We start from the raw sequence: 22,633 nt of genomic DNA, 5'->3' as shown, positions 1-22,633 counted from the left end.
ACCTGTTGTTCACAGCGCTGCAACGACGATCGGCTGCGCCCAAAGCGCTATCTAAGAAATGCACTACCATTCTAAAGAGTCTTTTAGAGGGTCTTGTAGGATGCATGTCGCCGCTGCTATGTTTTCAGATATACCCTTTCAGTGCTCTGGAGGTGTCCCCTGCTCAGGCACAGGGCTGGCAAGGAAACCGCCGCCCTGAGGAGCCGTTTCCATCTCTTGTGCCTCCACGCGAGAGTGAGGTAGCGCAGGATGTCTGCACACTGCTGTCTGTACAACAACAAGCAGTGGCGCTGCCAAGAACACGTTTGCATCGAATAAAGTAAGCGGGTGAAGCTGGCGAGCATCTACGGCCTGTCATTAGAGGGGCGAAGGCAGGCAGGTAGCAAACTATAGTCCCGACTTCCATCCGGAAGTAAGACAAATCACAGTATATTGGTTTATTCTCGGGTCAATGCAGCGCGAACTCGACCCGAAGGTATTCGAGCGCTTTACATGGGCACCATTTAAATTACACAGCCTCAGGGTCATTGGTGTAGGCACGGGGAGAGTACGTGGTGTGTCCAGCATCGCAGGTTGTTGAGGCGACGATGACACTGTTTTCCCCTATTCCAGTGTGGGCAGCTCTGGTTGTTATGCCACATTCTCATCCCACATTACCTGCACCTTGCGACACTGTCATGGCATTTGGGTGCAGAGCAGCAAAGGAAGGACACAGCAATTGATACCAGAACCACGTCTTATTTCTTACAGTTTGTGTGTGCCAGGGACAAAGCTGCACACCGTTACAGTAAAGTGCTGTTGTTAATAGTTGTTACAAACAGCCACCAAAATGGTCCTGGTGAAGAAAATGTGACACCCATGGACGCTAAGCTGCCATTTCCACCAATCAAACGTTATCGTGCACCTGCGAGAGTTCACACACTGAAAACGGACTCGACCACATGTAGCACACACTGCAAACTGACTCGCCTCCAAGCGCTATCTAAGGAAGTACTAATCACACGCATAGAGCACACTGAAAACTGACTCGCCTCTAAGCGCTATCTAAGGAAGTACTAATCACATTTATAGCATACAGACACACTTCAAATTGTCTGACCCGCCTCAAAGCGCTACCTAAGGAAGTTCTAATACCAGTCTGGAAGTACTGATCACACGGATAGAACACACACACACACCCACACAGCAAACTGACTCGCCTCTAACCTCTACCTCTCGAAGTAAAAACCACACAGATCGCAGGCAGACTATAAAGTGACTCGCCTCTAAGCTCATCTCTAATTACACAGATCGCACACACACACAGAAAACTGACTAGCCTCTAAGCGCTATCTAAGGAAGTTCTAATGACACACATTGCACACACTGCAAACAGAATCGCCTCTAAGCTCTACCTGTGGAAGTACTCAGAAAGAGAACTATTATTAGCTTCAGATTAGCCACGATCTTGTTGGAAATTCCAGTTGACCAGTTACAAATGCTTTTTCTGGCTCGCTATGGCGTGGACGTTTTTGAAAACTGGGTTATGTATGTCAAGCAAATACCAAGGCCAATTTTATTGGTGAAATATACCAACTGAAAACCAACATTCACAATTAAACTGGAATAACTCGTTCCAAGAAACCGGTGGAGTCACCTGGACATTTCTTAACAGCGACTCAGAGGTTGAACAAAAAGCTGAATTTCAGTAACCATGTGTAATGTACGTCCCTATCAAAATGGTCCGTCCGCTATGGTGGCTGCATGGACACACTGGCATTTAAAGCTGAGAACGAGGTTTAAAGCAGATATCAGCAGCGCCGAACCCACTGAACTATCTCACCTATCGGCACCAATATAAGTCAGATCACTGCGAACTGAAAGTAAAGTCCACTGGCGTAGACCGAGATTTGTGTCTCTTACATTTCTTCAAAACACACCTTCCCTGAAATCTGAAAAAGTCCCGAACATGTCTGACACGCATCTTCACCATTTGATTAATCAATACATTCACAAATCACAGTTTCTATAAATTGAAGGACCAGATGTCGATGATAGGTGGTGTTATGGTACTCCTTTCATCCACCTCGATGGGTAGACCGACCGAGTTCAGCATTTGTCACCTAGTGGTTACGCATTTATCACAGCAGTGACTGCATTAACCCATTGAGCAACCAGACATGGTTAGTGAAGCAATGAGTGTTTGATGGACTCCTAACCGTAGGGGTTGATTTGCCAGAGACTGCATGCATGTAAATAGATTTTTTCTTTTTGTTTACATGTTTTCCTTTTCCTTGGGTGCACCAAGATAGAAGAGCTCAGAGGTAAGGGCACTTTCAAGCACTGTACACTAATTCTAGATAGAACGGAGGAAATCGCCCACAGCGTCATTTTACCAGAGCCACAGCACAAATGACATACATGGCCTTCTGATCACATGACATTGCGTGAAGTCACATCCTACAACCATCAACCCTCACTTACACACCACTGGACACTTTATTCTCATTCTTTACTGACACAGTGATACACAGCACACAAAAAGTTAAAAACAAATAGCAATTACAACTAGCAGAAGTTGAATGCCTATTTGCTCAGATTGGTTAATATATATTTTGGTGACATGACCTGTTATTTTTTATTAATGTTTGCTCAAAACAGGGATGTATTCTCTGTGGGTCTAATAATTCAGCCATTTTGTGCACCATATATGAACCTAGGTGCTCCACAAAAAAAGCCTTTGTGGGTGTAAAGCCACATGAATGTTTTCTAATCATACATGTTGTGCATTTTGTACTACAAATTGTATTTTACAGTATAAGATGAATATTCAGTCAATTTGGTGGATTTTTCTCCTCTTAAAATCCGGGGCGAGGGAAGGGGGTGTTGGCGTTTCTAGGTGGGTGAAAAACCACCACATTGTGCAGGTGGTGCCACATCATGGAAGCACGCAAAGACCTACTGCTGTCGAGGAGAGGAGACAACGGGGAGGGAACACGTCCACAGTTACGAGTGTGCAGTGTAAGGGGCTTCTCCTCCTGCAACAATGTTATCCATGGAAAAGCACTGAAAAAAAATACGTTTACAAATGGGCATTTGCGCTCAATGTAAGCATGTAAAACTCAACAACTTTTAATTGCAGAAACATACATAAGCATTCAAATATTCAAGGAAATATATGACTGTCATAGCTGTTATTCCCTCTAGAATCATTTGAGAATGCTGAAAAAGTCAGAAATGTACTTCCAAATCAATAGTAAACACACTAGAGCAGATTTCGGACGTTTCCCAAACATTTGTGAATCACACCTTGACTGCCCTCGGCTGTATTTTTATGTCTAGTGGTAGCCAAGGCCTTTTGATTTTACTAAAATTATGTGTATAATATATTTATAGGGGTTTTAGCGCGCCCTCTTCACTGCTTGGTCTGCTGTCATGCCATTCACATTCTTCTCCTGCCCACTACAGCATACAGTAAGGTGCAATGAGAGAGCTATCTCAGCCATTGGCTATTTTCACCGTGAGTGACTGCATTATTCTGCCCTGTCACGAGGAGCATATCTGCACATAATGCAGTTCCCTTCAGTACCAAAGACATCTTTGGCAAAGAGTGCTTTTTGAGACCAAAAAAAGTATTTTTGCTTTTGCCATTTTTTTTATTTTTTTTTATTTTTTTTTAGACTGACAGAGAGAGCCCAGCAACATCCACAACAATAAAGATTTGCAAACCAATGGCAAAATAAAACAAGCCTCGACAGATACAAACAACTGTTGACCAATGCTAGACACTTTGACTTAGCCAATAGTTGTCCTTTTGTGTGAACTGAGCTTCCTATACTGAGCTTCCTAATCGAATCCATCCTTGGCCCAATTAACTGGGTCTTCAGTGCTTTTCTTTCGTGATGCTAGGCATTGGGTCAATTTCCTTTTCTGCATCATGCAATGCTCATTAGTATCTACACAACAGTATTCTGTTTTATAGCCCGTATTCGCATACTTGCAGTAAGAGCTTTTTTCTAAGTACTTGTGATTTTACCGGGAAAGAGAACCGAGGCTCTGGCAGATGAACTGATTAGCCCAAAATTACACAATTTATTTAGAGGAATAAGCTGGTGCCAAATGTTATAGCCTGAAGTTTATTAGATAACAATATCACCCCTAGACAGCATCTTCTCCCCCAAGCTTCTGCTCTTCAAGAGTAAACCCAATGTGGTAAGAAATTCAGTTAATGAATAAATTCACAAGCACTGAGCACTCGCTTGGGACACTAAAACATTGCCTTTGACATCCTTTCAGTTCTGCAACCGGTCCAGCCCTGATGCATTTCACTGGGCAGGAGTTAGTCCGGCTGCTGAGTAGAGAGTGGGTGAACAAGTGCATGCCCTTGCACGTCATTGTATTAAAAGTCGGGTTGCTGGTGATACCTGGAATGAGCGCTGGTCTGGACCAAGGGAGGGACACTCCGGAGAAAAGGCAAGTCTTCTGTGAGAAAGAGCTGCGTGTTATCAATCAGGATTTATAGAGTGTGGCTGCTTCACCTGTAGGGGTCTTGTCTCGAGGCGCTGTCGGATAATTCAGCCTGCTCTCCTATGGGTTACTTACCGTCAATCAATCAGGATTTGTAGAGTGCGGCTGCTTCACCTGTGAGGGTCTTGAGGCACTGTTGGATAATTCTGCCTGTTCTCCTATTGGTTACAATCAATCACTCATGATTTGTAGAGTGCGACTGCTTCACCCGTGAGGGTCTCGAGGCGCTGTCCGATAATTCTGCCTGTTCTCCTATGGGTTAGAGTCAATCAATGCCCCTCCACTACTTTTCTCTCTCCTTTCTCTTCTCTCCTCTCCTAATTGTATTGCTTATGTTTTGAATGTTTTGTGTAATTGTTGAACTTTTTCTGTTACATTGTTGATTCTCATGTAAAGCGCTCTGATACCTCCGGGTCTAGCCAGCGCTATATAAAACTCTTTAAATAAATAAATAAATCAATCAGGATTTGTAGAGTGCGGCTGCTTCACCCGTGAGGGTCTCGAGGCACTGTTGGATAATTCTGCCTGTTCTCCTATTGGTTACAATCAATCAATCAGGATTTGTAGAGTGCGGCTGCTTCACCCATGAGGGTCTCTAGGCACTGTTGGATAATTCTGCCTGTTCTCCTATTGGTTACAATCAATCAATCAGGATTTGTAGAGTGCGGCTGCTTCACCCATGAGGGTCTCTAGGCGCTGTAGGACAAATTCTGCCTTTTCTCCTATCGATTTCAATCAATCACTCATGATTTGTAGAGCACGGTCGCTTCACCAGTGAGGGTCTTGAGGCACTGCTGGGTAATTCTGCCTGTTCTTCCCTGTTAGTGTAGCTAATTGTCCCAGGGGGACTATTCTAATGTTCACACTCAAGAGCTGGAAACCCTGGTCGCCCCAGGAGACGAAGCATGTTTTGGGTAAAGAAAGTAATGCAGCAGTGTTTAGGCCTCAGAACTTCAGACCCTAAACTCGCCTGGAGGCAAACAATGTTTTGGGTACAGATAGTAATTCCGCAGTAGTTTGTAGGCCTCCGTAAATCAAGCAATGACAACACCACTCCCCTAAGGAAAGAACGCTTGTTTTGTTTACAAAATGCAGTTCTGCTTTAGTGTTTAAGGCGCAGCTCTCCAGGCCTTGAACTGCCCTCCAGGCACAGCTTGGCGGGAGTGTTTAGACCTCAGGCCTGTGCTTACCTTGTGCAGCCAGAGAGCGCTGCCAAGGCTATTATGAAGGTCAAATATGTAGCAATTGTGTCGTGAGAATCGCAAGAATGGGGTGGCATGTCACTGTGGTACTAACGACTACATGAGAGGGAAAGTATGGGTAATGAGTAGATCAGGATCTTCTTACCATTCAAACAAGTGGCTTATATAATTTCAGGACTTGAAATATAAACATTATAAAACGTATCTACCCATACCTGCGAACTCGGCACTCAGTCGATGCAGCCTGCGAATGGCAACTGCGTGTGCTACTGGAGGCCAGGTTACAAGTGGACTGGTAATACTATTTAGACGAAATAATAGCCTTTACAGGTAAAATGGGACTATATGTGTTGCGGTATTGCCAGGTGCATGTTCCCCTGCAGAAAGCAAATGGAGACATTTCCACAAAACGGTTCTAGAATCGAGGAAAAGCAGGAATAAACTGGTGTTTTCCCCGTGTTATTCCTCATTCCAGATGTGAACACTCGGAATCTCTTGGCGCAAGTGCGATTATACCACTGGGCATCATTAACTGCACCAGGCCAGGTGTGGTCAGGTGAGTGGTGGCCTTCATCCTTAGGCATCTGCCCCACACCCACACAATCTGCTAGGAACCTAGGCGTCATTTTTGACACCCGGCTCTCCATGGAGCTGCAGGTGAATAGGACAGTGGCCACCTGTTGGGGCGTCATCAGGATTCTGAAAAGAATCGCGTACTATCTCTCCCCACAGGCACGAAAACAGGTTGTGATCGCCCTTGTTGGCTCAAGGCTGGATTACTGTAATTCACTCTATGCCGGGGCCAACAAGGGCTTTCTTCAACGCCTGCAGGTTGTGCAAAATGCCGCGGCGCGTTTCGTTTTGGCCCTGCCATGGATGTCCTCCGCGACCTCGGCAAGGAAGAGTCTTCACTGGTTGCCTATCCCTTTCAGAGTCTCTTTTAAACTTCTCTGTCTTACTTATAGCGCCTTGAGGGCAGGCCCGACTGATGCCTTGGGTTCTTTGCTCTCTAGGTATGTGCCAACCAGATGTCTTCGCTCGTTAGAGCTTAACCAACTGGTAGTCCCACGCGCTAAGACGGTAAGATGGGGGAACAAGGCCTTTTCTATTCTGGCGCCTCAGCTCTGGAATACTCTTCCCTTGGAGATTAAACTACAGCCCTCTCTTGATCTTTTCAAGAAAGCTCTGAAAACTTGGTGTTTTTCCAAAGCATATCAGTGAGCTCGTGTCTCTGTCTGCCCGCAGCTAATCTTTTTGAGTTAGGCGCCTTGACGCCCAGTGGGCATAGTAGCGCGTTAATAAATCATATTTCATTCATTCATTCATTCAGGCCATTCACGATGGGGCCCCTTTCCCGGGGCTTTTATCGGATTAGGCACCTGCCACAGGTGGAAAAAACGTGTGAGAACATCTGCCTAGTGAGATATCCGCCCAGTTCCCAGGCCCCCACAACCCTGTTCTATGTATATATTTAGCAGCCGTGTAAGGTAAAATGATGCCCCCTCCCCCAAAATGGCACGAAGGGCCCTGAGTCTTCCATATCTCACAGACAGATATTCATCGGCCTTGGGCTGAATGCCCCCAGTCCGCCTTGAAGAATTGGAGGCCCCTTGAAGGATGGATTGGGCGCCTCTCTATACCCCAGGGGTTGCAGGGACCTGGGATGAAGCCCCAGCATAGAGGAATAGAGACAAAGATTTTTCTCGCAATAAGTGTGAGCTGTGCCCGCAAAAAAAGGAACATTGTACACTGAGCTCAATGTACACATGAAGTGCACATGTCATTGGGATTCGTGTGTTCGTAGAATCTACAACGTTTGCATACATTATGCGCAGCTTCGTTGTGATGGTCAGTTGCACGGAGAGGAGCGGATTGCGAAATTCATTTCAAATTAGGGTACCACTACAGGTGCACAAAATGAAACTCATCCGCGAACTCCTACAGTTTCGACAAATTTCGCACTCTGCGAAGTTTGCCTATCACATGTAATTTACACCCAAATGCGCCAAGAGTAAGTTGTGTAGAAAGTGTGAGCACATACAGTAGTAAATAGTGAGTATTTACAGGATTGAATAGGAAGCGATCCCTTGTGTAGTATTCACTGCACCTTACGGCTATTGCCTACAGTCTGTATATGTAGGAGAACTGCAGTTAGCTCAAGTTTCTTCTAATACACCTGAAAACTATTCACATAAGTGCAAGTACGGACTCCCCGACATGCATACTTTGCACATAGCTGGGAAGGACTGGGTGGCACTATCCAAACAGTAGTAAACTAAGCTCATACCTGTGCGTACTTCAAGGCGCTCGTGCTGGTACTCGCATGGGCCCCGCCCTTCCTTTTTTGGGCTCAGTGAAGAGAGCAGGAGAGGGCCTCATGCACCCAGACATACAGGAAGGCCCCTAAGCCTTATGACCCGGAAGTCCTGCAGATAGAGGACAGGGCAGGGAACGGGAGAATGTATAATTGCAGACTGCGCTGCGCCCCAGGTTCATCTGCTTCCAATTATAGAGCAACCTTAGTCTCTGGCAGGAGTAAGCTACTGGGTGAGTGGGGGGTTAAAACGGGAAATTATCCATTTCGGAACTGAAAAGGTACCTGCTGAAGGACAAAAGGATACACAAGCAGCCAACAAGATACCGTGTTTTCTCTCTCTCTCTCCCTCTCGCGCTCGCTCGTTTGACATCTCTCCCCTCTTCTTTTCTCTTAGCAGCGTTTGAAATCAAAGACAGGGCAGCGTAAGACGTGCAAACAACTAACACGAGTGATATCACTGTCCCCTTGGCCCCAGATGTTGGTTTTAGGTGGGAGTATTTTAGACGCTGGGACTAAAATTATGTTTTACGGATAAGTAATTCTCAATCTTAACTGGAGCATTTTCAACTGGAAAAACTGTTTTAACCAACGCGGATTGTTTTCATGCAGCCCATGCTTTCTTTGTAGCTGGTGATTTGCATAATTCAGAACATATACTTTTCAGTTTGAAGTCCCTCGGAAGATCAAGCAGCAGAAGCAGTGGAGCGCCCCCTTGTGGCACATCACTGCTGATGTCCCTGATCTGGACTTCTCAGTCTGATCGCGCCTGTGGAGGCTTGGGTAGACTCCATCGTATGCTTTACTCTCTGTTTTGATCATTTTTCGAGTATTTACTTGGTAATGGAAAATTAAAAAAAAAGGCCAGAAAAAGACATGCGTGGAAGACGTATGGGTAGCCACTGAAAAACAGCAACAGTTCTGTTTCAAGGCGCAGTCTAACAGTGTAAGCACCACAAGCAAACAACATGGCACGCTCCTATCTTTCCACCTTCCTGCCACCTCTTTCTTTATCTCTCGTCCTTTATCCCTCTTTCCTTCTCTTGTTTCCCATCTCCTCTCACCGCTTTGAATGAGCCTCAGATTGCACGGGCGCTATACAAACAGCCCATGAAACAACACAGACAAGCTGTATCATTGCTTGGTTATTTCACAGACCCGCACACATTGTAAGACATCCGTCAACCGTTCCTGTTTTCCACAGAAGGATTTCCAGAACAAGTTTTACGTTTTTCTTAACTCAGTTTCACCTCGTGATACGACCCACCTTATTTTACAAGACTTAAAAAAAGCCCCCAAAAAGTTTCTTGGCCGCCAAAATGAAGCCTGCTGAATGTCAGCGCTGGTTTGCAGCTGGACGTTGTCTGTTGTGATCAGTGGTTTCTGTGTTTGTGCTGGAAGAAAGAAGCCCACAGTTTTCCAGGGGCATGGATACCGTGGGACAAACTCTCCCCAGAGCTCTGCGAACGACTGGTCTCCTGCCATTACTTTACATGTGTTTGACATGTGCCTGACATGACCAGTGTCTGACCAGGAAACTGGCCTAATACCATCGCCCAGGACTGTGTTAGTATCGGGCCTTCCCATCACCACCCCCAAAACGGATATCATAGAGTCTGTAGTTTTAGCTGCAGCATTTAATTTTATATTTTATTCAACATTTCTTAAAATAATAGGTGTCTCAGGGGGCTGAACGTCCATTCGCATCCATGCAGGTCACATGAACAAGCCTCAGAAGTGCTGGCTTAGGGCCTTATTTAGAGCTTGGGTGATGTCCCGCCCAGTATATTTGGATTGCAAAGCAGTCCAATATACGCTACACTGAGTGGATGGGACATCCGACATTTACTGCCAAAATTCGAAATAAGGCCTAAGACTGGTATTATGCTTCTGAGGTCGATAAAATAAGCATCATCAATTTAGGCACTGAAAACGTTTGTCTTGTGTTTTGTATGAACAGTCGTTATGTGAAATACTTATGTGTTTGTTGGTGCTGGTGTTCACTTCCAATAGTTATATTATATTTTAGCATATGTTGTAAACGACCTGCTGCTTCCTTCTGGAGCCTTAACAATTATGACTCTTATTTTATGTCGAGGATGGTTTTCACTATGATTATACTTTCATGTTAACCAGGCTTTATTAATGCTGAAGCACTACCATGTGTTAAAGCTCACTTCTGAGGTCATTACCAGTTGGTAATGGCTACCCTCTAATGATAGACCCGAGCAGAGGGTTCATAATTAGGGGATAGAGAAATGTTCAGCTGTTGACTCCTGTGTCCGCATTATTCAAGGTGCTCCGAGGGTGTAACAAGCATGCGCGATAGCCATTTGTGCCCCTGTGGCACCTTGGTTTTACAGAGGGGGACACAGATGCTTGCAGGGCCCCTTCTGTGATATACACCGCACAAGCACATGTAGGGCTTTCGCGATCTCAATGGGGTGCTTCCTCATTTGCTTTGCGTTGTATGGGAAGCATGGGGTTTGCCTCTGTGCCTGCGCTGTATTATAGATGTAGCTGCAAAGGAGCTGTCACGGGGCGTACTGACTGTGCGCCATAAAGAAGTGCTGCCCCTCAGGAGGTGGTAACTGGAGACTTATGGACCCCTCCGATCAACACCCTGTAGGAAGGGGCAATCAATCACGGCACCCACCTGCAGGGGGATCTCTGCCCCTGTCAAAAGCAGTCGGCGTAGCCGCCTGCACAGTGAAAGGCAGGCCAGCGCTTAAAACAGCAAGTCTGCCTTTCATTAACCCCTTGGCTGTGGGGCGTTTTCACCTGCTGTGCCGGGGGCCGCGTGCGGCGCCGCTGTGCTTGTGACGAGCTCGGCTCGTCATGAGGCACAGTGGAGCTGCACTCATGACGAGCTGAGCTTGTCACGACCACACGCGTTTTGGAACGTTCAGCACAGCGGGGAAATTATCCCCGCGTGTGAACGTTCCAACGGTCGTCATGAGTGCAGCTCAACCGTGCCTCATGATGAGCTGAGATCATCATGAGCACGCAACGGGTTAATACGCTACCTCCGGTGCAGGCAGATATTTGCAGCTGCCTTGGTGGAAGTGCATTCATTGTGACAGGGCAGACTGGAGCGGTCTGCGCTCGGCTCACCAAGTTAAAGTTGTGCTTTTGTGGTAAATTAATTGTACCCAGTATACTTGTTCACCAAATAACACCCTTGCTTGAGACATTGTTGTTTGTTACACAGCACAGGCCAAGGCAGTGAAAGTTATTTGCAGTATAGGGCCTCTGTGCATGTGGGCTAGAAGGCTATTAGCACATGTTCCACACAATTTAACCTTCTACAGATCGACATACAGTCTGTCCCCAAATGCTTCAGACATTTATTGCACTTAAAAGCAGGTAAGCAACATTAGTTAATGCCAGCCTTCATAGCAAGCAGACCGGTTGAACCAGTCTCATTAGTGTACAGGGTGCTACATTTGGCTTCTGATATATTTGCTTTCCAGAGTAATGTATATGCACTCCTTATCCAGTGATGTCTGGTGACTTATGAAGGTGGGTAGGTGTTAAAGTTGGGTATGACTTTTATGTAGCAAGTGAAGCAAGCAAGCCTAATGGACAAAAGTGGAGCCATGGGGGGGGGGGTGGGGGGGGGGGGGTCATCGTCCTGAGAACAAAATTGAAAAAAATTAAGCAAATGGTGCATTTTAAAGCAAATGAATTTAGGGAGAAAGCAAGGTTTATAAAGCAGCAGGAAAATATAGTCTTGAAATATTAAACACATTAAGAGCGTACCCATATCTTACTGCATAATTATGCTCAACAGTTACTTTAATGTGCAAATTGTACAGCACAACAGCTTCCGGCCCTATAACGTGTATGCTTGCCCAGTGTCTTGCACTGCATGCTGCATCAACCTTGAAAGGAAATGCTCGGACCAGGCTTCGGGAAGCACCCACAGCTGCTGGCTGCAATCAGTCATATAGAAATATGTGCAGGCAGCTATTTGAGTGGGATGAAAAAAGTGAGGGCTCTCTAAAAGGAAACATTTAAAATACATTTCTATAAATCCCACATTGTGCCATCTGACTGGTATTTCGCTTTCTCTTTGAGATGTTATAGCATCCAGATATATTAAAAAACTGACATACACCTACGTAGTGGTATAGTGACCAAAAGAACGATGGATCAAATCCAGTACTCTTGACTGGGGGTGAGTAGTTGAAAAGTTTCAGCACCTAGTCCATCATCTTGTTGTGTTCACTATACACCTAAAACCTGTCAGTTCTATCGACTTTGTCAGTGCTTGTTAGCTGTTTAAGAAAAATTAATAATAACAATGATTTGTTATAAATAATTAACATTGGAAATGTTTCAATTGTGAAATTGTGAGACTGTTATTTAAATATTATTGAGGCCTGTGGAATCCGTATTGGCCTTCAGTTATGTGCACTTTATGTTAGATATATATGATATTTTTCTCTGCACATCTCTTGCAGTAGACACATTAGTCCACTGAGCCACCAGACCCAGCCTGGTGTCTTGTGTCCTGTGTGGAGGCGACGAAGAGCTGTGAGAGGTGCTAGAAACATAGCCAATCACAACGCTGCTTTCATGCTCTGAATTGTAATACAAAGCTGGAAAGCAGCATCGCGATTGGCTGGGCGGGCCAACCCAGCGCTCCCTTAGAGTACAAGGGGACTGGGTCTCTGTCCTGCTAGCGCTCTCATGCAGCACAGATTCAGAGGACAAATATACGCATATCAGGTTGGCCACATTGAAGCTAGCGGTCAATCGGACATGTGCACTTAACGGCAGTATGCAACTATGCGATGGATGTACTGCGACACGGCCATGCCTCCACCCCCTACAATATTGTGTGCACTCCACACTAAAGTCGTCTAAATGGGCCATGTAGTCATCATGGCACATATATTTCACCTGCACTGTCTGACTGCCACATTGGGGGAGGGGCAGCACTGCTTACGCTCCTTAAGAGAAATTACCCCTGAATGCAGAATGTCTGCCTTCTAATTTTGTCTGCACAGACAACCTGTTTAAAAAAAATCTGATTAGAGAAAATCTGTACCTTTAGAGTCTATAAATCAGAATCTTGGGGCGAGCAGGTTAACCGTCGCCACTGTAAATACGGTGACGAAGCAGAAGGGGAGGTGGTAATAGGCAGACTTGGTGAACACTGTGCTTGTTATCTGCTTTCAATAGCTATGCAACTATAAAGATCACTTCTTGTTTCTCAATCTATATATAAGTGAAAATCTGAATCTAAAATAAAAGTTGCAATTCTCCAATAATTATGCAGTAAGAGCTGACTATTGCATATAACATATAAATGTACTTCTCTTGTAAAATTAGATGTACCATTATATTACTGTGGACACGATTTGCATGTAACATATATGGAACCATTGCATTGTGCTGCTCAGCTGCACAAAAATCCACCTTCAACTCCTTCTTTACCTTCATAAATAATTTCCTCTTATGTCATCTGGGTCAAAGGGCATGCAGTGCCTTTTCGTTGACCCCTGGAAGTTTGGAGGTCACAGCCAAAGAGAATATCAGATATTATGTTAACAGTGTTCTCTGGTGACATGGGGAGAGAATTTGGCCTAAGGGCTAGGGCGTCAAACTCGAATCTGGGGAAGTGGGTTTGAGTCTCGGCAATGACGCGGAACATCTTGTGATTCTGGGCAAATCACTTATCTCCCTGTGCCTAACAAAAAGGAATGTGTCCTCATGTAATGCAACTGGTGCTATGTAAAGCGCTCTGATACCTGACTCGGGTCAAGTTCGCGCTATATAAAACTCTGCAAAAAAAAGAAAAAGAAAAAATAACAGATCAATGCCACAGTGCAGGTACAAAACCCAAGTGCTGTTACACATTAAGGGCCTGATTCACAAAGAGCATCTGCACTCTAGCGGAGTCCCTGCAACCGTGGGGGAGACAGAGACGCAGATTTTGGGCAGAATCTCCACAATGAGAATTCTCAAGTGCTAAGAACCTTTGTTAACTGCTAATTCAATCACATTAAAATCCTATGGAAGCAAAAAAGTTGGTATATTACAGTATAAATTGGCCCTTAATAAAATATTTGTTAATTTTGGTGCATGAAGCTGGCACACTTCCTGACTCTTCACCGCAAAATATTTTCTCATATTGGAGCATTTGGAAGGTCAGCCGTTAAATAATGGAATATGTGTACATCTGAAAGTGTCTCCTTTTGTGGCTACAGACCCCCCCCAAAGTTAAACGAATCATGATGTTTCAGAGACAGACCATGCATTATTGGCTATGCATATTGGTTTCATAGTGCTACCAGGGCCGGATTGTCCGTAGCGGCACCAGGCATTTCCCCAGTGGGCCAGCGGGGTGGTGACCGGTTTTGTTACTGGGGGCCAGCTTTGCAGCGGTGCTGCAATATCAGCCCCCTGTAACAAAAGTGGGAGCTGCGCTTCTAGCTATCAACCCCCACCCCACTACTCCAGGGCCAGTCGAGCAGCAAGCTGCCAGGGCTGGTTGCAGTTCCCAGTCCGGCCCTGGCCTGAGTGCTACATGCTTGGCACCACTGACCTGCACAATAGCAGCCGCAGGTAGGCGTAGTGAGCTGAGCCTTCGCCGCTGAGACATGCAGTGATCAAGAGGTCAGGTGTTCGAATCTAGCGCCACATGGCTTTTCATCCTTCTGAGTTTGGGAAAATTGATACAATGAACTGAGTAATACCTTGGCACGATGTGACCCAAGCAGCTCTCTAAGATACTTCCTGGCCCCTACTTGAATTGGAAATCCACTAGTTTAATGCTCTATGTAGATGATTTTTAACCGGTTCCGTGCGGCGCGTTAGCCGCGCCCTGTGCTGGACATTCCAGAACAGGGCGCGGTCGTGACGGAACAGTTCCGTCATCAGCACAGCTCAGCCGTAACTGATGACGGAACGGTTCCGTCACCAGCATCGAAGGGGTTAAAATCTTCATTACTAGGTCATTTGACAGGATTTCCAAGTACAGGTATTATTTCAGATGGATACCTTGCAGAGGTGTTTTAAGGTATGGGAAAAGTGTGCAATTGCCCAGGCCCTCACATTCCAAGGCGTTCCCTGGGAAAGTGACATTTCTCTTTATTTGACCTCTGTCTATACTATTTCTCTGCCTAAACCTCCCTGCCTGCCTCGACCTCTGACTCGTCCCCCTCCTCTGTGTCTTTTTAAGGAATTTGGGGTGCTAAGCAAGACATAGTTCAGTAGTTTTTGTGCGACATTGTTAACTTTTAACATATAATTCAGTATTTTCTGACATCATGCGGGTTTGAATTATCAGAAAATGGCACTAGCATTCAAATGTGTTCCATACAGGGGCCCCCAAATATATCTTGCCTGGGTCCCTCAAAATATTTAAAATGACATGATACCATGCGCAAATATATCCATGTAGTACTACTGTGGAATAATATCTAGTGGTATAACAAAGGCTCCCGTGGCGCGTGGGCCGAGCTCCAGGGAGCCCTTTCAACACAGTACCCTGGCCTGAGAGCTCCTAAGTGAGTCCAGAGAGGGGCCCCATGTACTTTGCAGGGGGGACCCATCAAGTTCGTTACGCCACTGAAGATATCCTACACTCGCGGATGTTACTCAGAAGAAAATCCAACACGAGGGCTAAGTAGTGGGTATTACAAGAGGTGGTGTGTCTTGAAAGTTTGTGAATACACATCAGGGTCGGGCTGGGAACCAAAACCACCCCTTGCAAAGTGCTCGGCTGGCCCCCCGGGGGTTGGGAGTGCAGCCGAGCTGTTTGCCACACCCGGTTTTAGTCAAATTCGTTACAGCTGCCGATATTGCAGCTGTGCTTCAAAAACAGCCTTGTAACAAAATCGGCCCCACGGGCCCAAAACCGGCCCCCAACCCTGGCAGCCGACAGGGGAAATGCCCCGTGCCCGCTACGGCCAGTCCGGCCTCAATACCCATGAGTATGTCAGCTTGTGGTCTATCATAAATTTCCTGAGGACTCTTTCCCAGTCTAAAAATAGTTGGAGATTTGTTCCTTCCAATGGCTGGAGTAAATCCATTTTCAGGGTGGGCACTGGAACAGAACACCCCCAAACTTGTTGAAGATGTAAGGGAGGAGGTTTCTCAAGAACAAAATAAAACAATATTTCTATTGAATAATGGTGCTGCTATTTGGGAGTGATAACTTATTTTTATATATTTTTCTAATTGTTGTCCCTATGACAGCAAGCATTAACAATGTGAATATGTCTGGCTTTGGTGCACTGGTGCAGTGGATACTTTTTTTTTGCAAGCAGGTACAACAAAAACAAAAAGGAAAAAAGAAAAATTATGCCTCTCCTACGTTTGACTGTCACATGCTAGCCGAAATTGTGAATAAAGAAGTTCACTTTTGGTGACTGTTTTAATTGCCATGTTTTTTTAATTAGCAAGCCTTTCAGCCTCGCTATCCTGTTTATTATTACTATTTGTGAAGGAGACAAGAATACATCACCACCTAACCAAGGATTCAAATGTCAGGCAGCTAAGTTGTTTCAAAGTCCCTTAAGGACTTTAGAACAACAAGGATAAAAATATGATGGACAAAAATATCAGCTAACTGGGCTCCCAGAATACAGGCTAAATAAATAGCTGGTATTTTAAGTTAACATAAAAGGAACATTAAGAAGCACTCTTTAAACCACCTTTGTCAACGAAGAGAAATTAAATAATTTTAGGCAGATTTGAACAATGTGAACAGGTTTATGCAGTCACTCAAAGTGAAGGAAGCCAATGGGAAAAGGGCGGTGAAAAAATGAAAAAGACAGTTTCACAGACCAGTGGATGTCGGCCACTGACCAAAAGCCCCGCTAATATGTATATTATATACGTATTTTTTGAAGAACTATAATCTAGGGAGAGAGCTAAAACTGCCTCAAAAGCCAGACCGAAAAATAGAATTCACAATATTTTCCCGAAAAGTACATTGAGCCCTGCAACTAAATTCCTAAAAAGATCAAAAGTATGTTCAAGCGGGACAAGAGGCCTCCAAAGGTAATTCCACACTTTTTTGGGGATCAGGCTCAGTGTATGCAAAGAGAATCCCATGGCAGCCTGCCATGTGAAATAACAAAAAGACCAGGGAGAGACTCATTCTACCAATGGCTTAAGTAAAGCAGGACCTCAGTGACACAGGGGTAGGTCAAACTCTGGTTCCAAGCAGGAAGTGCTTCTAATTGTGTATGAAGCCTGAAAATGGAGTTTGAGTGTTTTTGTTTCTAAGGAAAGTCTGGCACCTGAAGGAGGGTAGATGGACAGGCAAAGATTTGAACGTGTTACTCGAGGTTGCACATCTTGCTGCAGGTGCTTCACCCAGCTGAGCTACCATGTGAGGACAATCACTAAGATGCTTGGGCTATGGGGGTGGTACCCAAGGCCTTTCCATGCATCCAGTGTCTTTGTCATCACTGTATGAGAGTGACTACACAAAAGCATTGATGACACTAATAGGTCTGGCTTTGCCGAATGTGCAATGGGTTTTTATATTTTTTGCAAACATATGCCAATGAAATGGAAAAAATAAAAAGAACAAATGAGTGGCCTCTGAGATTAGACCCAGTGCTAGTGCTGAAATGCACTCCTTTTTAAGTGCTGTGCACATGGGATCAGACAGAGGGGCATATTTACAAGGGGATTGCTCCACCGGAATGTCACTTTTTTCAATGTTCCGGTAGCGCATATCCCTGCACCATATTTACAAAGCGACGTTAAGCATAGCTTAACACCGCTTTGTAAATATGGTCCCCTTCACCCAGGTATCTGCATGGAAGGGGTGTTCACGGGTGTTGCTGTGGGCGTTCCACCGCAACACCCATTGCTTTTTGACTTTGTCTCAGATTTACAAGGAGGTGTAAATCTGAAACAGCGCCAAAAACCAATGCCATGCAAGAGTATGCGTCAGATTGGCGCAACGAGGAGAAATACTTTTATTTCTCCTCGTTTTTGCTCTTTCCATGTGTGCTGCATTCTACATCACACATAGAAAGAGCAAATCACCTTCAAAGATTGTTTATGTGCAGGAAGGTGTCCCTTCCTGCACACACACAATCATTCCGTGCACCACAGCCACCCTTGCACTATGGTGCAAGGGTGTCACTGTTGGCACTAGGGAGCTATTTTTAGCGCCAGCGCAAGGGAACACACAGGGGTGCACCGTATTCTTGTGAATACAGTGCACCCCTGCATTTTTTAAATGACACATCGCAGTGCTGCTAAATTTGCCGCAGTGCCACACTGCACCATTTCCTTGTGAATATACCCCAAAATGTCATATTTAAAGGGAAAATGTGCCAGTGGATGAAGTGAGCTGCCCCATACCTCCCTGGTTTATGCTGTGGTGGGCAGAAGCAAAATGTGTGTGATACTTTAACCTTCCAGTAGATGTGAAGGGCTGTCTCCAAGTTTCTGTTTGTATGCATGTATATGCGTATGTATTTTTATTATGATTTTTGAGAAAACAAGTGGCTGGCAAAATAGCTAAAGTCCTCCGTAGGCCAGACCTAAAAGCAAGTGAATGTATATATATAGATACATCACAGCTTGTCCCAATTTCTTTTTCTAGCAGAGCAGTGGATTTAGTCCAGTCTGTAAACTCTAATTCCTGGTTGTTGTGGCCACTTTGCGTTAGTCATGCCTCGGGCTCGGTTCAGGGAAAAACAGCTGTGCTTTTAGAATTCGAGTACCTTGGATTGGTTAACTTCCAGAAGCTTTAAGTGGATTGACCCCACCCCCTGTTAATAATACCAAAAATGCCTGTTTTGTTTGGTTCACCGCCCCCATCCCATCTGTCGGTAATCCAAAAATGCCTACTTCATTTTAAAAAGCATTTCATCATCCTGCTAACAGATCTGAGCTCTGCAGCCTAATGTATGTATGAAGAAATTCTTACCAACCTAGCAACTTTCTGATTTTCAGTGGGGGCGAATTTCGATTTCTTTTGCTCTGCATCAGTTCTCAGGCCTGAAAATAAATTGGGTGGACAGACACAATAAAGGGTTTTCCATTAGTCTCCCTAGCAATATCCAGGATTAAATGGATTGGTCTACATCTCTAACTATGAAGGTGCTGTTGAAGGGATAGTGGCTGTTGAAGGGATAGTGGCATTTGGAACCGGGCAAGTGACAGAACCTTCTGACAAAGCATTTACACTTGTCTAGGAGTTGCAACAGTTTGTTTTGAGAGGTTGAGCACAGGCGCGGGAACTCCAGGGTAACATCCCTAAATTTGCCTTCCTGGGAGTGGAGGTTGGAAAACAGTAATTTATTTAGAACACGCGCAGTGGACGGACACTAGGGGAGAATCAACAGATGCCAGATTCCTAGGGCAGATTGAAGTGATGATTAGGTGATGCTTAGGTGGTGCGCTGATGAAAAATAATGGTGGTGAATGATGTTTGGTGCTCAGGTGGTGCCACTATATGGTGTGGATTGGAGGGACGTTGTGGATTGTGGAGTTGAGGAGTTGAAAAATGTTGCTTGGTGTGTAATTTGGTGGTGTCTATTGGAAATGTGTGGAGTTGAATTGTGTGGCCTGGAACTGTGGTGTTGAGTGAAATTATGCTTAGTGAAATTGTGTCATGGTGTGGAGTGGACTCATGTTGATTGGTGGTATGTGGCATAGAGTGCATTTATGTGGAGTGCATTTATGTAGCATTGAGTAGAGTGTAATTATGTGGAGTGTAACTATGTCACACTAAGTGGTATTATGTGGAGTGTATTTATGTTGCATGGAGTAGAGTGTAATTATGTGGCACAGTGTTATAATGTGGCACAGTGTTATTATCTGGAGTGTATTTATGTTGCATTGAGTAGAGTGTAATTATGTGGTGTGTAATTGTGTGGCACAGAGTGGTATTATGTGGAGTGTATTTATATTGCATTGAATAGAGTGTAATTGTGACATGTGATTATGTGATACTGAGTGGTATTATGTGGAGTGTATTTATGTTGCATTGAGTAGAGTGTAATTACGTGGTGTGTTTATGTGGTACTGAGTGGTAATATGTGGAGTGTATTTATATTGCATTGAGTAGAGTGTAATTATGTGGAGTGTTATTACGGGGCACTGAGTGACATTATGTGGAGTGTATTTATGTTGCATTGAGTAGAGTGTAAATATGTGGCGTGTAATTATGTGGCACTGAGTGTAATTGTGTGGAGTGTATGTTGCGTTCAGTAGAGTGTAATTATGTGGTGTGTAATTATGTGGCACTGAGTGGTATTATTTGGTGTGTGTATGTTGCAATGAGTGCAGTGCAATTATGTAGCATATAGAGTGACATAGCAAACGAGTTCTGCACTCCAGGGAGGAGGCTGCATGGATAATCCAGGACATGATCTCTCATCTACCAGCACTCATAGATCAAGGTAAAGAGAGATGTTGTTGGATCATGTATGCTTTACATGTCCCACCACAACATTAAATGGCTCCTGATGTAGTGCCAGGCTTGTCAATTAGTGACCTCCGCAGGAAGGGAGGAGATAAAACCTACTCTTGTTATTAGTGATAGCAGAGACTCACCTTGGCACTGCAGTAGCTCCATCAATCACAACAGCATGGTCCCCACGCAGGCCCAACGGTTTCTAGAATTTTTCATTGGGACTTCCAGGTACCTCAAGTGCAACCAAGAGGCATATTACCAAGCAATAGCGATAATTATCGCTATTGCTTGGTTAGAGACAAAATTTTACCGCTGAGCTGCAGCGATTTTTATCGCAGATAAACCTTGGTATTACCAAGGTTTATCGCAAATGCGATAAAAAACGGCCGCAATGCATGAATATCGCTGAAAAGTCAGCGATATTCATGCATTACCGAGATAATGCTCTTAGCCATGTTATCCACCTCCCATTGGATAACATGGCTAAGAACTGCTCAGGGCAGGTGTTAGCTTTTGGAGATATTCGCGCTTAGCGCGAATATCTCCAAAAGTTGGTAATAGGAGATAGCAATGTTAGCGACTGTTTCCAGTCGCTAACATCTTGGCACGCCCACTTTGCATGTCATTAGTGATAAATATCACTGACATGCAAAGTGGGGCCCAAGATGGTCGCTATCTCCTACTAGCTGTCGCTAACTGGTGTTAGCGACAGCTAGGTAATAGGGAGATAATTTTATCTCCGCTTTTTTTGCTTTTAAAGCCAAAAAAGCGGAGATAAACCCCCTTGATAATATGCCCCCAAGTTATTTGCTATAGGGAGGCCGGGTGGTTAGGCATGTTCTGACGGGGTGCTCTGGAACCACACTCAACCGAGAAATCCAGGAAGGTGACGCAGCAAGCCATCACTAGGCACGCAATGCCATGCAGGGAGAAGACCGGTAGCTGCCCTGCCTGTTTATTTGCTACAATCCGTGGAAGTGTGTGAGAGAGACATGGGCAAGCGCAGAGCCTGGGAGGGAGCTGGCCTCGCGCTGCTCGGTCAATTACCGGCATGAAGTCATCTCAGGGGAAAAATTCCAACTCCTGCGGAGCAGGCATAGTGTGTGTGAGTGGGGGGAGGGGCACTGGATTACGAAATAATGCTGCAGCTTTGGCAGCCGCGATGGCTTTGTGCATTACTGCTCCTGCTGTGCGGCGTGTGCCCGGGCAGGGAAAGGAGATGCTGCTGCTCGCACCGCTAGTATGGCCCTACTCAGGTGCACGATGGGCGATGGGACAAACTGCGATATCCCTACTTGTAGGAACAGACCAATTAAATTAGAGGAAAATCCACCTGTACCACTATTCCAGGCAAGCGACCAATAAAAAGCTGCTCGTCCGTCTCTGACAAGTGTATTTGGCAGCGGCTGTTTTCAGACCACAACAAAATGCAGGGAAGGCTTTATGACCGAGGGACTCCGGTACGAAGAAACTGAACAAAACAAGCATGGGCACGGCCGCAACAGTGAAAGCAACCGCGCTAATTGAAAACATGATCGAGAACAGATGGCACCCTACGCGCCCCTGCTCGCTCCTGACAGCTGTAGGCCATGGGAGGAAACATTTACTGGGAAAGGTGGGACATGCACCCACCTTTGGCCAATTGCATGCTTTCATAATCGAAAGTCACATTCAAAGGCCAATGGGATGTGTGGGAGGAGGCAGACCCACACAGAGAAGTCTCTTGGAAGTCTGAAGTGATTCCAAGAGGCCCTCTCCTAGAGCAGCACATGTGTACTATGCTAGACGAGACCTAAAAACGCACTCTCCTTGCCCTGCACAGAAAAAAGAAGGACCTAAAAGGGCTTGGAGCCAATCAGAGATCCAAGACGGGGGTGAAAAGGAAATCACCAAGCCAAGTGAGAACAGAGACGGGAGGTGGATCCCAGGAAACCCGGAGACGCAGAAAGCAGCAATTTGGCGAGGATGCAGAAGGAGAAAGACACGGAGCAAATTGAGGATGGCCACCAGTGCAGCTTGGAAACTGCCAACATAAAGGCCACAAAGGACTGAAGTGAGGAGTGGTGGTCGCCCACGGAGGACGCTTACAGACCGCAACAACTCTGAAGAGTTGCGGCATTGGCTGGATGTGAACAAGGAGAGAAAGAGGCCTAAGAGGCCTGCATGGGGGTCAGGTTGGAGGTTGTGGGAAGCGAGGGGACCTTCAGG

General features: G+C 45.3%; 1 protein-coding gene across 1 annotated transcript in view; it reads left to right on the top strand.

The window, feature by feature from the left end:
* Positions 1 to 22,633, top strand: part of APCDD1 (APC down-regulated 1) — an 85,716-nt gene that overhangs the window by 1,812 nt on the left and 61,271 nt on the right. The gene's annotated exons all lie outside the window — the stretch shown is intronic.

The sequence above is a fragment of the Lissotriton helveticus genome, chromosome 4_1, assembly GCF_964261635.1.
Source record: "Lissotriton helveticus chromosome 4_1, aLisHel1.1, whole genome shotgun sequence".
NCBI classification, from domain to species: Eukaryota; Metazoa; Chordata; class Amphibia; order Caudata; family Salamandridae; genus Lissotriton; species Lissotriton helveticus.
The sequence above is the reverse complement of the archived record's forward strand: the minus strand, read 5'-3'. Positions and strand labels throughout refer to the sequence as shown.